Source organism: Abramis brama, assembly GCF_963993115.1.
Source record: "Abramis brama genome assembly, chromosome: 18".
Classification (NCBI taxonomy): domain Eukaryota; kingdom Metazoa; phylum Chordata; class Actinopteri; order Cypriniformes; family Leuciscidae; genus Abramis; species Abramis brama.
The window spans coordinates 10,784,999-10,798,779 of record NC_139980.1 but is presented as its reverse complement, the minus strand read 5'-3'; the positions used below and the strand labels follow the sequence as shown (position 1 = coordinate 10,798,779).

The following is a 13,781-nucleotide window of genomic DNA, read 5'->3' as shown; positions in this document are numbered from 1 at the left end:
TGTAGTGGGTGTTTTGTAGTGGGCTGGGTGTGAAAACGGAAGCTTCGGGGTTGTGAAAAGACGTCGAACGCAATTAATCTGAGGGTATGAGAAAAATACACAAATGAAACACACACACAGAACCTGCTGAAGATCTTATTTGTTATAGTCTAGTTGTTAAGAGCTAATTTGGGTTACAAACACAAACACTTCTGGTTTATTGGTGACCAATGACCAAGGAACTGAGATTACTTGCCCCCTCTGATATTTCTATGCCCTTGAGTAAGATATATTTTATAATAGAAGATTAATTAATTAGCTTAATTTACAATCTTATAATGAACCACTTTCTCCAACCTGCATTTTAAGTGTTGTTTAATTTGCAGTATTTACCTGACAAATGACTGTAACCCATACATGTACAATCAAAATCATAAAGGAAAACAATTCTAGTGTTTTTAATTTCATTTTGTGCATGGTTGTATTTGCAAAATTAAATTATTAAACACGGCTAAAACAATAACTGAAACTAATTGTATTCTTCCCTATGGACCCTTATAAAAAAAGAAGTGTGCTTAATTGCATCGAATGTGCACTTAGTGTACTTCAAATCTTAAAAGGTACTTTTTTTTTTTTTGCAGATTAGATAATAATTATGAAATTAAAGGCCACTTAAGTGTACTTAAAGAGCATACACTTTGTAGAAATGTTCAATTAAAAGTTTTACTTTAAAGTACATTTCAAATCATTGTGTTTTAATCATTTTTGACGTACTTTAAATAAAGTACACTTCACTGTAAAAAAAATACATGATCAATATGTCATGACAACATGTTTTTACAGTACTTTAACTCGTCAAAATAAGTTAAGCCATTTTAAACTATTTTATTTTGAAATGGCTTACATAGTCAAGTTGATTGTACTTTGAAAATTTAAGGTAGCAAGTTTTTTTTACAATGTTGATTTGATGTCTTGACTAACATGTAAAGTAACTACTTGATTATAATTTTAACTGTAGTGTATTGTTCATCATTACATTTAAAGTTAATACATTTTAATTATTACAAATGTGTAATTACAAACATATATTGTTTATATATTTCATTATTACAAATGAAATGTGTAATTACAAACATATATTGTTTATATATATTTATATATTGTAACATATATACATATTTATATAGGCTATATATGACACAATTTTCAATAGAAATGACATTATATTTCAGTTTACCATAATGCTTGTCATTCAGCAGTACACTTTAACCATATTTCAAATTTCTTATAAAGTAGGCTACTACTTAAGTGGGTCAAAAACAACAACAACAACAACAACAACAACAACAACAACAACAACAACAACAACAAAAACAACAACAACAACAACAACAACAACAACATTAATATTAAACATTTAAAATATAGGCTATTTAAAATAATAATAATAATAATTTAATTAACATGTTAATGTCCAAAAACATTACATTCAGTTCGCACTTAAGTAGCCTATTCTTTAATGTATTTTTTTAAGTAGGCCTATGCAAAATTGTAAAAAATTGCTCTCCCCTGGATACTATAGTGTGGTAATGTTTTCAAGTTTGAGGCAAGAGTAAATTTATGACGCAAAAATCAAGCCAACCTCAATATAATGAATTTAATATGATAACAGCACCACCGTGTGGTTATTTTGTCACTGCATTATAGTGGCTCGATGTCTGAAGCTTTGCGCCACTGGGTGTCACGAGATCTCCACTCATAGAAACAGTGCGTGACAAACAGTCAGATCGTTTTTTTATTTATTAAAATAAATATTATATTTTAATTTTCCGTCATGAAAAAGTAGTGGGCTAAACAAGTTGATGTCTATCGTTACTATTTGCTAATAATAGTTGTAGGCCTAATAATCAGCATAGCCATTTTAAATTTATAAATAAAAAATATTAAAAAATGTATAAATCTAAAATTATTTATATTAATAATTTGTATTTATTTTAATCTAATTAAACGTATTTAATAGATTAATAACTAATACTTTTTAAACACTTTTTAAAAATTGAATCACGTTTTTATTTATTTAAATCAAATTTATTTTAATATTAATGATCTTAATATTTATTTATTTATTCATTTACCTCTCTAGACTTTTCCACGGACCCCCGTCACTCATTTAAATAGTAATTAGCAGGAAAAAAAAAAAAAAAAGGAAAAAAAACTTGTGCAAATCATATACGAATAAATAGGCCGATACATTTTTTCTTTTACCATAAATAGTATAATTGTATGGTCTACATCATGTTGAGTTAGATTTAAACATGAACAGTCAGACACTAATTTCCACACGTCTGTGCGTGCTGCTCTCGACCCCACTGATTTGTATGTCACTGAAGCATTACATGTTTTCACTAAGAAAATTAGTATACTATGGACTTAATGCAAATCAAGTAAAGGTTTTTAAATCTTTAAAACAACAACATAGAAATTGCCTTGGTTCTCGTTTAAAATGAGCAATAGGCCAATTATAATTAATATATAATTGTACCTGGCTTCCATTAACAGCTCCGCAGCATGTCGCGCACTCGCATCATCTTTCTATTGGACAAGACAAATGTCATTCAATACGTCATGCACTAAAATTTTCGCGCGCGCTGTGCCACATTCAAGATTGGTTGACGTGCGTATTTGACCTAATTGGCATACGGCCAAGAGAGAGAGAGCGACACATGTGGGCCAAAGATTAGGAACGTTTGTATAACATAAAATTCACACCAACACACAATCATTAAAAGATAGCAAGGTATTGTCTTTTTGAAATAACTGAAATTTTAAAACCGCTACGGAAGCAGTGAAATGTAGGCTAATAACTTCTAACAAACAGAAAGGCTAAACCGCTGCATGCATTTCGTGAAAGACCGAGCAATCGCTAAAAATGATTTCAGATGATTGATAGGCAAATATGTCAAGCATTTTAGTGATACATTTCGTGTATACATTTTATAGTTGATTCTTACAAAGACTGATTTATTTTTTCTCTCTTCTTTTAAAATTTTATTTAGCCTATTTATGCGATTTCTTATGTGTTAGAGTTCTTTTCTTCACTTTAAAACTCATAGATTATTAGTAGGATATAAAAAAAATAGCAGGATTTTTTTCCCCAACTTTATTTATGGTTTGATTTTGTCAAATGTTAAAATGCTGATGTTTAGATTTAGCTAAGCTGTCAGGCTATTATAGGGCTATATACTTTATGTATATATATATATATATATATATATATATATATATATATATATAAAGAAGGTTGCCAAAACCTAAAGTGCATGATCAAATCTTAGTGTTTATATTTTTTGGTTTTCCCAGTTGTGCCTATTTCTATTATTTATTTATTTAAACTATTAAATGTTTCATTTTTATTATTTCTATAAAGGTGGACAGTTTTATCCTTTCTTTATCTGTTATAAATAGCCTTAGGCGTTTTAGGCACTCTCTATGATCTGCTAGGCTACATATTTTATGATTTAATTCCCTTGGCGCTAATTAACCTTTCTGTTTATTGTTTATGAAATGTCGGTTGTATGTTCCCAGTTGTGCCTATTTTTAATATATATATATATATATATATATATATTTATTTTTTTTTATTTTTTTTTTATTTAATGTATTTTTTAATTAATGTATTTTTCATAATTTCAATACAGAGTTTCTCCTTTCTCTGGGATTCGTTTTGGGAACTCCCCATGATCTGCTATATTTCTATATTTAATTTCCTTCCTGAATTACCTGTCTGTTTCTTGTTTATGATTTGTATTCTAATCTATACAATGAAAAGTAATTAAAAAACTCGCATACAAACCTGATACAAACTCGAAGCCAGGTCTTGCTGCGTGTTGCCAGATTGTGTGGGATTCAGCTCTGGTCGTACTGCGCATGCGCGTGGGAAGCCTAGGGTAGGCCCTGCTGTTTTTCTAACTCTAGTTCAATCCTACACTGCCGTCTCAACCAAAACAAGGCGCAAGAAAATCCCCCTCCTGGACGGCAAATAACCGAGGTAAGGGCACAAGCGGGTTTGAAAGATAGCATTATTTTGAGAAGGAGCAGTGGAGCTCTAGTGTCTTATTCGTGTCGGATTTGTTTCAAGCGCACTTGCGGTGAAAATACGGTGATGTGTTTTTTAATGCTTGCCTGGGAAGAATCCGAAGGCCCGGTGACCCACATTTGTTCTACCCTAGTGAGACAAGGGGAGTGTACGATGTTGCGCTGCCAAATGTTCGCAACCGATTTAAAGCCCGGACACCTCTTATGCATCGCATGATTTAGTCCCTGCAGACGCTATATCTCTGTGGTTTCGCATTTTTAAACTTTGCTACTATATTTATCAGTTATGCACGCATAACCCCTGTTTATACTGATGATGACGCGCATTTGTCAGACTGTAAACTCGCGCTTCTCCAGGTCATATTTTAATCTGTATTTCACTGAACATATTGATCAAATAAATCGCTCTGAACGGTTCAATGAGTATTTAATTAATCGTGAATCTGCTGTTTATTGTAGTACCATGCAGCAGCCGGACGCTTTCGCTGGGATTGCGACTCTGAGGATGGGAATTAAATCCAATTTAAGATGACCATTTTATCGCGGCTCTAGCAGAGCAACCTGTAGCGAGCTCGGCTGAATATATCCTTTTAGTAACCACAGCGTGGAATAACCAGCCACACACAGGATTAGTTAACATCTCGGAGATTTCGGTATTTATTTCAGCCTAGCATGTCGTTCGACTGTTTAACTATCATGCGTCCGGGGAGTGAAGCGACAAAAAAAGAAGATAGTACCGGTAATTAATTGCATTGATTTAAACTGGTCGTAGTGCACATTTTGCGTGCATGTTTCTGTTAGGGCTTTGAGTTTTACGAGAATAAAAAGGTAAAATGTAGATATCCACTGACAGCATGCAAGAGGTGTTTCGGTTTCTATGTGAAGGTGAATTAGGGTTATTTAGCGTTGAAGATGTAGGCTATCTCTTATGGACGGTAACATACTGGAACTGATTACCCCCGTTTCGTTTTATATTTGGTGTATGATGACATGTCTGTAAGCGAATATAATTGTAACATAAAAGCGCCTTGCTGTGTGTCATAACGGCGCGTGCCTAAATGTCTAAAATGTTGTCTTGGTTGCTAGCTGTCTAGGTTTTGTCTATTTCACTTATTTCCGCTCACAACTCTCACTAATGAACTGATTAAGGATTTTTAAATTGAATTAAGCGTTTTCGACTTCCTCAGTTGTAATGTCTGTCATAGGCTACACGTTGATTGTGACGTTGTGAAATTAAGTCTTAGTTCTTGAATATTAATTAGGCAGGCTAATGCACAAAATGTATGCAATTGTAATGTAAAACAAAAAATTGCTGTTAACTTATGATATATAAATAAATAGTGATGTATTAAACAGGGTCAGCAGCAGAATATTTGCACGTTGCTATTAAAATTAGATATTGCATTAAGCATAACCCCTGTTTATAGGATGAGGGGGTTATTCCTAATGTTATGTGACAGTGCAAATGCCCAGAAATGCATTTCTTAATTTAGTTGCTTTTTTTTCTCCCCAATGTAAAATAATTCTTATCATCTCATCACTGAGTAATTTAGATTTTTTTTTATAACTTCTTTCCCATATTTCCCACTGTTGGTCCTGGGATTTTGTAGATCAGTGGATACATCCATGGCTCAGCATTTAAAGACAAAATATGATTTATTGACCACTGATAACATTTTCCCTTTGAGTTCAAGAGGTTCGATGTTCTAATACTTCCTTATTTAACTTTTTATTTTCCATGACGTTTACTGTATATCATTGCTTATCATGAACATGGACACAAATGCAATGTTAAAAATTGCATATTGCATCTGGATTTTAATATAAGATGTATATCCCACCTGGCACTGTTAATTGCGCCTTTGTTTTTAGGTTAGCTCTGGATATGGCATGTTAGATTATCACCCGGCATTTCTTATCTAAAAAGCTTGTGTGTACACGTGAGTTATGAATTACACTCTGTAAATAAATGCAACGACCACATGATCCCAATAAAAAGAATCCCAGAAAACAGGTTGTTTTTCACCTTCACAATGTTGTTCAACAGTCATTCACTTTATGACTGTGGTGGAGAAAGTGTTTTTCTTTGGTGTTATTTCATGGTGGTGGCACGTTATTCCTCTTATCGCACCTTAGTAACCAAGCATACTTCAATTTTTACTGTCATGAGAAATTAATATCGGCTCTCCTTCAAACTGTGTAAGAAATGTATTTGTTATGCCAGTGGTGGCTAATACCAAGCACAGTTTCATTCTAGTGACTATTGTGTTTTGTGTGAAACTATGGGATGTTTTTTTAAAGCGATGCCTTGTTGTTATGCTATTGAGAAAATCAAAAACCTGCTTCCCATGACTTTTTCAGTGACTTTGTGGTTTATTTGATTTGTTTGTACTGTATATCCCCATTGTAAGAACCTTTACATTTTTCTAACTAGTAATTGAACTGGTCATGAAGTTGGTGTCAATGAGGGCATTCAGGAACAAGTCTGCAATGACACCGCAGCAAAGTCATGCCCATCTGACTTAACAGGTTTGGCCGATATTACTTTTGGCAGCATGTGCAGATATATTATAACCTTGCACCCTACTTTTATCATCTGCAAGTGTGTTCGCTTTGGCTGAATTGCTAGTTTAAAAAACCAATCTAGTCTCTGGGTTTTGTTTTTATGTATTAAAGGTATGCCACTCAAAGTGTAAGGTCAAGAATATTAACAAGAAATAAATGAGGTGTGTGTGTGTTTTATGTTTAGTAAATAAACTGTAATTTAGGAAGGAAAGGCAGGAGGTGCAGGTCACCGAGTGCATAATTCGTATTAAGACCTTTCAATGGTTTGCCATATTGTACCCTCTTGGATTCTTGTATCGTTTGACACTATTTGCTGATATTAGTACTGTGGTTTTCAAGGATTCAAAGTGGTCTTTGAGGTGATTGGCTTACAAAAAAAAGACCCAATAAGCAGCAAGATTGAGTTGATCGACTTAAAGGGATCATTTACCCAGTGAAAAAAAAAAAACACAAAAATATTGTCATCATTTACACACCCTTGTGTCGTTCCAAATCTGTATGAATTTCTTTTTTCTGTGAAATACAAAAGAAGATATTTTGAGAACGTCAAGTCATGGAAGTCAATTGTGACCAAAACTGTTTGGTTACCGACAATCTTCAAAATATTCCCTTTTATATATTCCACAAAAGAAAGTAAGTCATACAGGTTTGGAACAAGTGAATAATGATAAAATAAAATAAAAATTTGGGTGAACTATGTTGTGTTAAGGCCGTCAGTGATTATATAAATAGTATAAGTCGCGTACTACTTAAAATGTTGTATTTGAGGTGAATTCCTCACAGAATTCCTCAAAATGGTCTTCCAAAGTTTGAGAGCTGGTCTAGAACGATAGAAATCATTCACCATTCTTGATTATGTTTATAGTCTGAAGTCTGAAGAGGTAACTTGTAATCAAACCTAATTATTAAAAAAAAATATTAGTATATAATTTGGCCTAAATGAAAGTCAAAAATGTTTGTTTATGAAAGAAGAAAATTACATTGAGAGCACTTTACAAGTGGAAGTTTTGATCAGAATCATTTCTGTTACTCATTATGAAGAACTTCTCAAAGAAACGAGACTTTGAAATCTCATTAGGTAGTCCTGTGCACAATGGTGATCAAAGTTTTCCTGTTGCATTATTGTTAAATGCCCCCCAAATCATAGTTAATGTTTTGCTTTTGTGAGTAAGTCTTTATAATACAGGGAAAATTGTTATGGGTGATGAACTCTGTGGTTTGGGATATGGAGCCTGGGCATAAAAGCAACCATTGTAGCAGAAGTAAACCAAAGCCATACGGAGTGGTCAGTGTGCCCTGGCAGGACTCTTAAAGCCTTGTTGTTCTGGTCAGTTGGTCTTGAGGCCAGGGTCATGCTTTCTGACGACTAAGGAATATCTCATTGGTTAAATGTTCACACGTAAGGAATAATCTACAAACTGTTGATTTGGGATACACTCTTGGGATATAATGTGATTGGATTTTTTTTTTAAATCACGGTTTCCACAAAAATATTACGCAGCACAACTGCTTTCAACATTGATGATAATAAGAAATGTTTCTTGAAATCACTGGAATAAATTAAGGTTTAAAATACATTAAAATACAAAAAAAATTGTAATAATGTTTCAGAGTTCTGTATTTCTGATCAAATAAATGCACCCTTGATGAGTATGAGAGACTTCTTTCAAAACCATTTTTAATATAAAATCTTACCGACCCCAAACTTTTGAACGGTATTTTATCTAGTGAGATGCTGTGGTTTGATTTCTCTTTTCCAAACCTGAAACATTAGTACCTTAAAAATATCTTCTGGCCACCCAAGAGAACAAGATCTTGAGTAACCTATTTGATCTGCAAAGATACCTTATTGTACTTGGAAGGCCTTACAGAAAACGCAGCCGTGACACAGTACCTTTCTGATCTTGTCAGCTCTATTCAAACACACGATTCAGGCATTTGGTTAAATGTTTATGGAGCTGTTTATATCTGGACAGCACTCTGTTCAGTAATAAAATAAGTATTGGGAATGTATCAGAAAATTTAGTTTTACAGTAAGATTTGATTAACATTAGTTAACATTAACCTTAGTTTATCATTAGGTATCATAAACTAGTAATGAACAATTTATTACTGCATTTTTTAAAATATGTTCATTTAAATTGTTTCTCTTCATTTTTTTTTATATTGATATACTTTTATAATTTGTGATATTTTTTATTCATGTTTGTTCTTAATGTTAACCTTTTCATGTTTTCAAACCTTTTTTTCAGAAATAAATAATTTTTACCCTCTTGAATTTCTGTTTATAGTGTAAATATACCTAATTTGATCATGTAGAAATCAAAACTCAATGTTGAAAATTTTCACCCTTGCATTTCTGTTTCTTTTGTAAATATATGCTGACTACGTTCTACATATAAGTCATCACCTTTATTTCTATAGCTCTATAAAATACAGATTGTTTCAAAGCAGCTCTAACAAGCCAATAGTGTCATTATTCAGCTCTGTTCAATAACTGTGGGGCAACCAATGGCAATAATAACATTACATATCTTATGTTTTTTCCCTCTCTTTTCTGTCTTTATCTTCATGTCTTTAGTCTTTGTTCCTAAACTTACCTTGAAGCTTTTTTCTCTTTGTGCCTTCAGTTTATTTATAGTCGGATTTGTTTGTGTACTTTGGCCACTTGTTAACATTGTCAATTGTGTTGTATTATGGACATTTTTAAAACCATATGCTTGTGAGGTCATTAACCAGCAGCTCTCAGATCAGATGTTTGCTTTTCTTTTTGAGAATGATTTTGGGTCAAGAGGCCTTCTGAGCTCTTGTTCTCTAGCATGCCATTTCATAAGACTCTCTGAGATTGTCTTTCCTGCAGTGCCAACCAAATTACATTTGCTTCAGCCCACATAGATGCCAAACCCTCAAAGAAAAATTAACTTTCCATTTATAGATGTTCAAATGTCTAGTGCCCATGTCCTATCAACTTGTGTCAGTCAGAGAGCGAAGGGAATGATAGTTTCCATTCAGCTTTTTGTGTTTTGATGACGTGATAGTAATGCAGGAGGCTTGTTTTCCGTACGCTTCCCATTCCCTTCCGATCTGTTCAGAAAAGTAAAATTTCCGCACTGTAATTTTATTGGGGGTCCAGGGCAGGCTCTTCCACAATTATCCTACATTTCTCTCTCTGTGCTTAAAGGGATAAAACTGGAGTCGATGTCGGTTCAGTTTGGCTGTCTCAGGGGGACGCTAGGACCCGATGCTGGACACCAGCCTTGTCCAGAGGGACATGTGACTACATTGTGGGAGAGTGGGTTGGAGTGACGAGTCCTTTTGGATGCCCAGAGCTCTAAACATCCACCCACTCCACCAAACCCGCATGTATGCATGCCTCCATCTGCTCGCTCTGCGTTTCACATCGGACTCCGCTTCAGAAGACTGTGTTGCGTGTAAGATCAGAAGCATGTTATGCTTAAAGGCACCATGAAATCAGAATTCTTATTTTTTATGGAATATTTCAGTATTTAATATAAATGATTTATCCATGCAAATCATTATTTATTTTTAATTCATGTCCCCTCATAATCTGTAACCAAAATTACTTCTATGTTTATTGGCATGTTTACAACCTGCCACTCACATGAGATCACAACAATAGCAAACGACAATGATCCAATCAATTCCCGATGGATAAAACCAAGTCCCGCCCTGCATTTTTTTTCTTGTTCTAGAAGTTGTTTTCATATACGTCACAGGAGGGAAAAGGGCTAACTTCTGTTTCATGCCAATTTAAATGTTGACAATCAAGCCAGTTTTGTTTAAAAGTTGCGATGTAATTGAAGTAGCGATAAATCCTTTCTTTCGTATTGTGACTGACATCTGAGTGAAACGGATTATTGAAAAAAAAAAAAAAGAGTTTGGCTGGGACACTTCATCAATTGTTGATTAAGCCAGGGACACACTTAAAGACTGTAAGGCCGATTATGAATGTAATTTGATACGTCTGATCTTGCCCAAGCGCGCAGATTTACGCTCAGTTGGTGTTCACAGTAAGCGTTTAAAACCTGCTCCAGTCGTTGAAAAGTCTGTAAGTGTGTTCAGTTCAGTCTTAGCTTGTCGGGTAGTGTGTCCCCGGCATTAGATGGAGGCAGATCTGAATGCGAGCTTGCAGTTGATTGTAAGAAAGGCAGGTTTATGTGGCCAAACTGTGTGTCATAGTCTGTCAATGATTTCTTTCTTTTTAATTTGATATCTTAGTTACATTTGAACTATCATCATCATGTCAATGGCTCAATAAAGCAGTTCTATCTTTGCCATTCTAAATTTGATGTATGACTGCTTTTTTGGTTCCCTATAAGCACTTGTTTGAATTATCAGATGCATGGAGTTGAATGCTGTAAACCAGTTGGCACGGATCCATCACACAAAGCCTATGCTTGTAAATCAAAGATGGCATATTGCAGAGGAATATGAGTTATGTTTTTATCCATTTGGGTCATTGTTGGTTTCCCAGCTAGGGTTTGGGTTTTTGTCATTTGAAGACAAACATTTCTTTTTGATTATGGGAATATTGCAAGCATTTAGCTTTCACACATATTGATATTAGGAATTCATGAGCTGAAAATGAATTGCGAGTTACTTCCCCGTTGATGTGAAGCTTAATTGCTGTGTGAGTGTAAACATCAGTTAAACCACCTGGGTCCATATAATAGCAGTGTTGTTACTATTAGCAAAGTCTTTAATTCAAAATTCACTTAAATAGATATAAGTCGACTAGATGTTTACATTTTCAGTCAAATCAAGTTTATTTGAATGGAGCTTTTCAAAATATAGCTTTTAAAGCAGGTTTACAGAAATGTATGTCTCATTGTTTCTTAAAGGGATACTCCACCGTTTTTTCATATTAAACTATGTTATTCCCTTAGCTAAGACGAGTTGATACATACCTCTCTCGTCTCAGTACGTGCACTCGTTAGCCTAGTTTCAGCTTAGCCTAGCCTTAGTACTCAGCTTAGCCTAGTTCATTCATTAGGAACCAAACAGAGATGAAGTTAGAAGCGACCAAACACCTCCACGTTTTCCCTATTTAAATTCAGTTACATGAGTAGTTACATGACCAAGTATGGTGACACAAAATAAAAAGGATAACTATAATGTATGGTGGAATAGCACTTGAAGTTGGGAGCACTTCGACTCCGCGCAGTAAAAAGTCACGTTGATTCTAATGACAGAAGTGAGAGGGAGAGGATTTTTCAGGAGTGACTTTTTACTGCGCAGAGTCGAAGTGCTCCCAACTTCAAGTGCTATTCCACCATACATTATAGTTATCCTTTTTACCCGCTTAGAAAAGTGCCACGTTTTATTTTGTGTCACCATACTTGGTCATGTAACTACTCGTGTAACTGTATTTAAATAGGGAAAACATGGAGGTGTTTGGTCGCTTCTAACTTCATCTCTGTTTGGTTCCTAATGAATGAACTAGGCTAAGCTAAGTGCTATCAAAGTGTCGCCGCGCGCCTGAGCGATTGAGACGAAAGAGGTATGTATCAACTCGTCTTAGTTAAGGGAATAACATAGTTTAATATGAAAAAAACGGTGGAGTATCCCTTTAAGGCCCTAGTGAATAGCTTTAAACAATTTTTATTGACCGCTTTCACAGTAGTTGCTAAGCTATTGTTAATGTGTTCACAAAGGTTTCCTAGGCCATACATCTTGTTACAGTGTTGCTAGGTGGTTTCTGAGGTGTTGCGAGTGGTTGCTGGATAGTCACTAATTCTGACTAAATGGCAAAAGGCCTGGTCTACATAGATTTTTTTTTTTCTGGTCAAGAAATGGCTACTTTAAAGATCAAACAAACAGTTATTTTTTACATGGGATGGCTTCTAAAATAGATTGTACCACAATAATTGATGGGCATGGAAAAAAAAAAACGTAAATAATAGCACAGTTATTATCTGGTGTTTTTAGTGTCTCAGAGAAACTCTATTTGCAGCACATGCTGCTTCAAGCAAACTCGTCTCTGCATCTGCTCTGAGTTTGGGTCGCTTTGGAACGCAACATGTTCCAACTATCTTTCTATAATTGTAATGCGAAGCACTTATAAACCTGCTATTGTCAACAAAAGAGAAACTTTAAAGGCTAATTCACACTGCATTGATGCCGGCCAACGGCAATGGAGATGTTTGTCGGATCAGTGTGTTACCCCTGTCTGCGTCAGTTGCCATTTGTCGGCGCCTGTTTTTGATAAACTCGAAATCTTTAATTAAAAACGTTAACCTCCCCTCCACCTCAAAATTATGTTCTCTTCATGATGATGTTCTCTCGGCGGAGTTTGGGACTAAATATTCGCCACAACTGAACTGACTGCTAACTGGCATTTAGATCTGCATCCGTAGTTAGCAACACCCAGCTTACTGCTATCCAATAAATTCCAGAAGGACGAAATCCCGCCCTACATCGCATTTTTGGGAAATGTCCTGCCCCTCCATAACTGCAAGTGTAAATATTGAGGATGGCGTCAATTTCAAACCAATTCAAGCCCGATTCAGACCCTGACAATGTTAACTAACAAGAGGATCGTCCAGAATGGATTTCATGCACAGACTTTGCAAGCACAGATTTCACAGGACGTAGAGTGGTATGTTTTTTGTAATTTTCTTATACATTATAGATACGATGTTATCCACCATTTAATCATGATATTTGTCGGAAAACTAAGGTAATACAAACCTCAGCGGTGAGCCGTCTTACAAAAACGAGAGCTTACAAAAGCAACAGAAAACAAGCTGTTCTCTATGAAATGTGCAGCGCACAGATAAACGGTGGGGTTATAATGTTCAGAAACGGTGTTTTAAATAAGTTCTAACCACTCTAAGTTTGTCAGCCTTTGGAAGGTCAAACAAATGAGTTTTGGAAATGTTGTGGAAAAAGCAGTGTCTCTTTGACATGGCCACAACACAGTGTCTTCTCTAATGCAGCTCTAATGCTTGCTTATTCTGTGGGTGGGGATTATTTAAATGAGTACCATTGTGACTACATAAGATCCGGAAAAATTGCATTGTAGCCCAAACAAGTCGTTTGTTGTAGTTCCTGGAAAGTGGATTCTGTTAAATAAAATATCTCCCTTTGGAGTGGACTTTGATCTTTGTAACCTTGCAGAT

General features: G+C 34.9%; 1 protein-coding gene across 4 annotated transcripts in view; it reads left to right on the top strand.

Annotated features, from left to right (window-relative positions):
* The first annotated feature begins 3,887 nt into the window (after nt 1–3,887).
* The window catches only part of clocka (clock circadian regulator a), a 62,570-nt gene continuing 52,676 nt past the window's right edge, over nt 3,888–13,781 (top strand). For all 4 annotated transcript variants that reach the window (XM_084091345.1, XM_084091344.1, XM_084091343.1 and 1 more), the window contains exon 1: nt 3,888–4,027. The gene's annotated coding sequence lies outside the window, so the exon portion shown is untranslated. The remainder of the gene's footprint in view (nt 4,028–13,781) is intronic.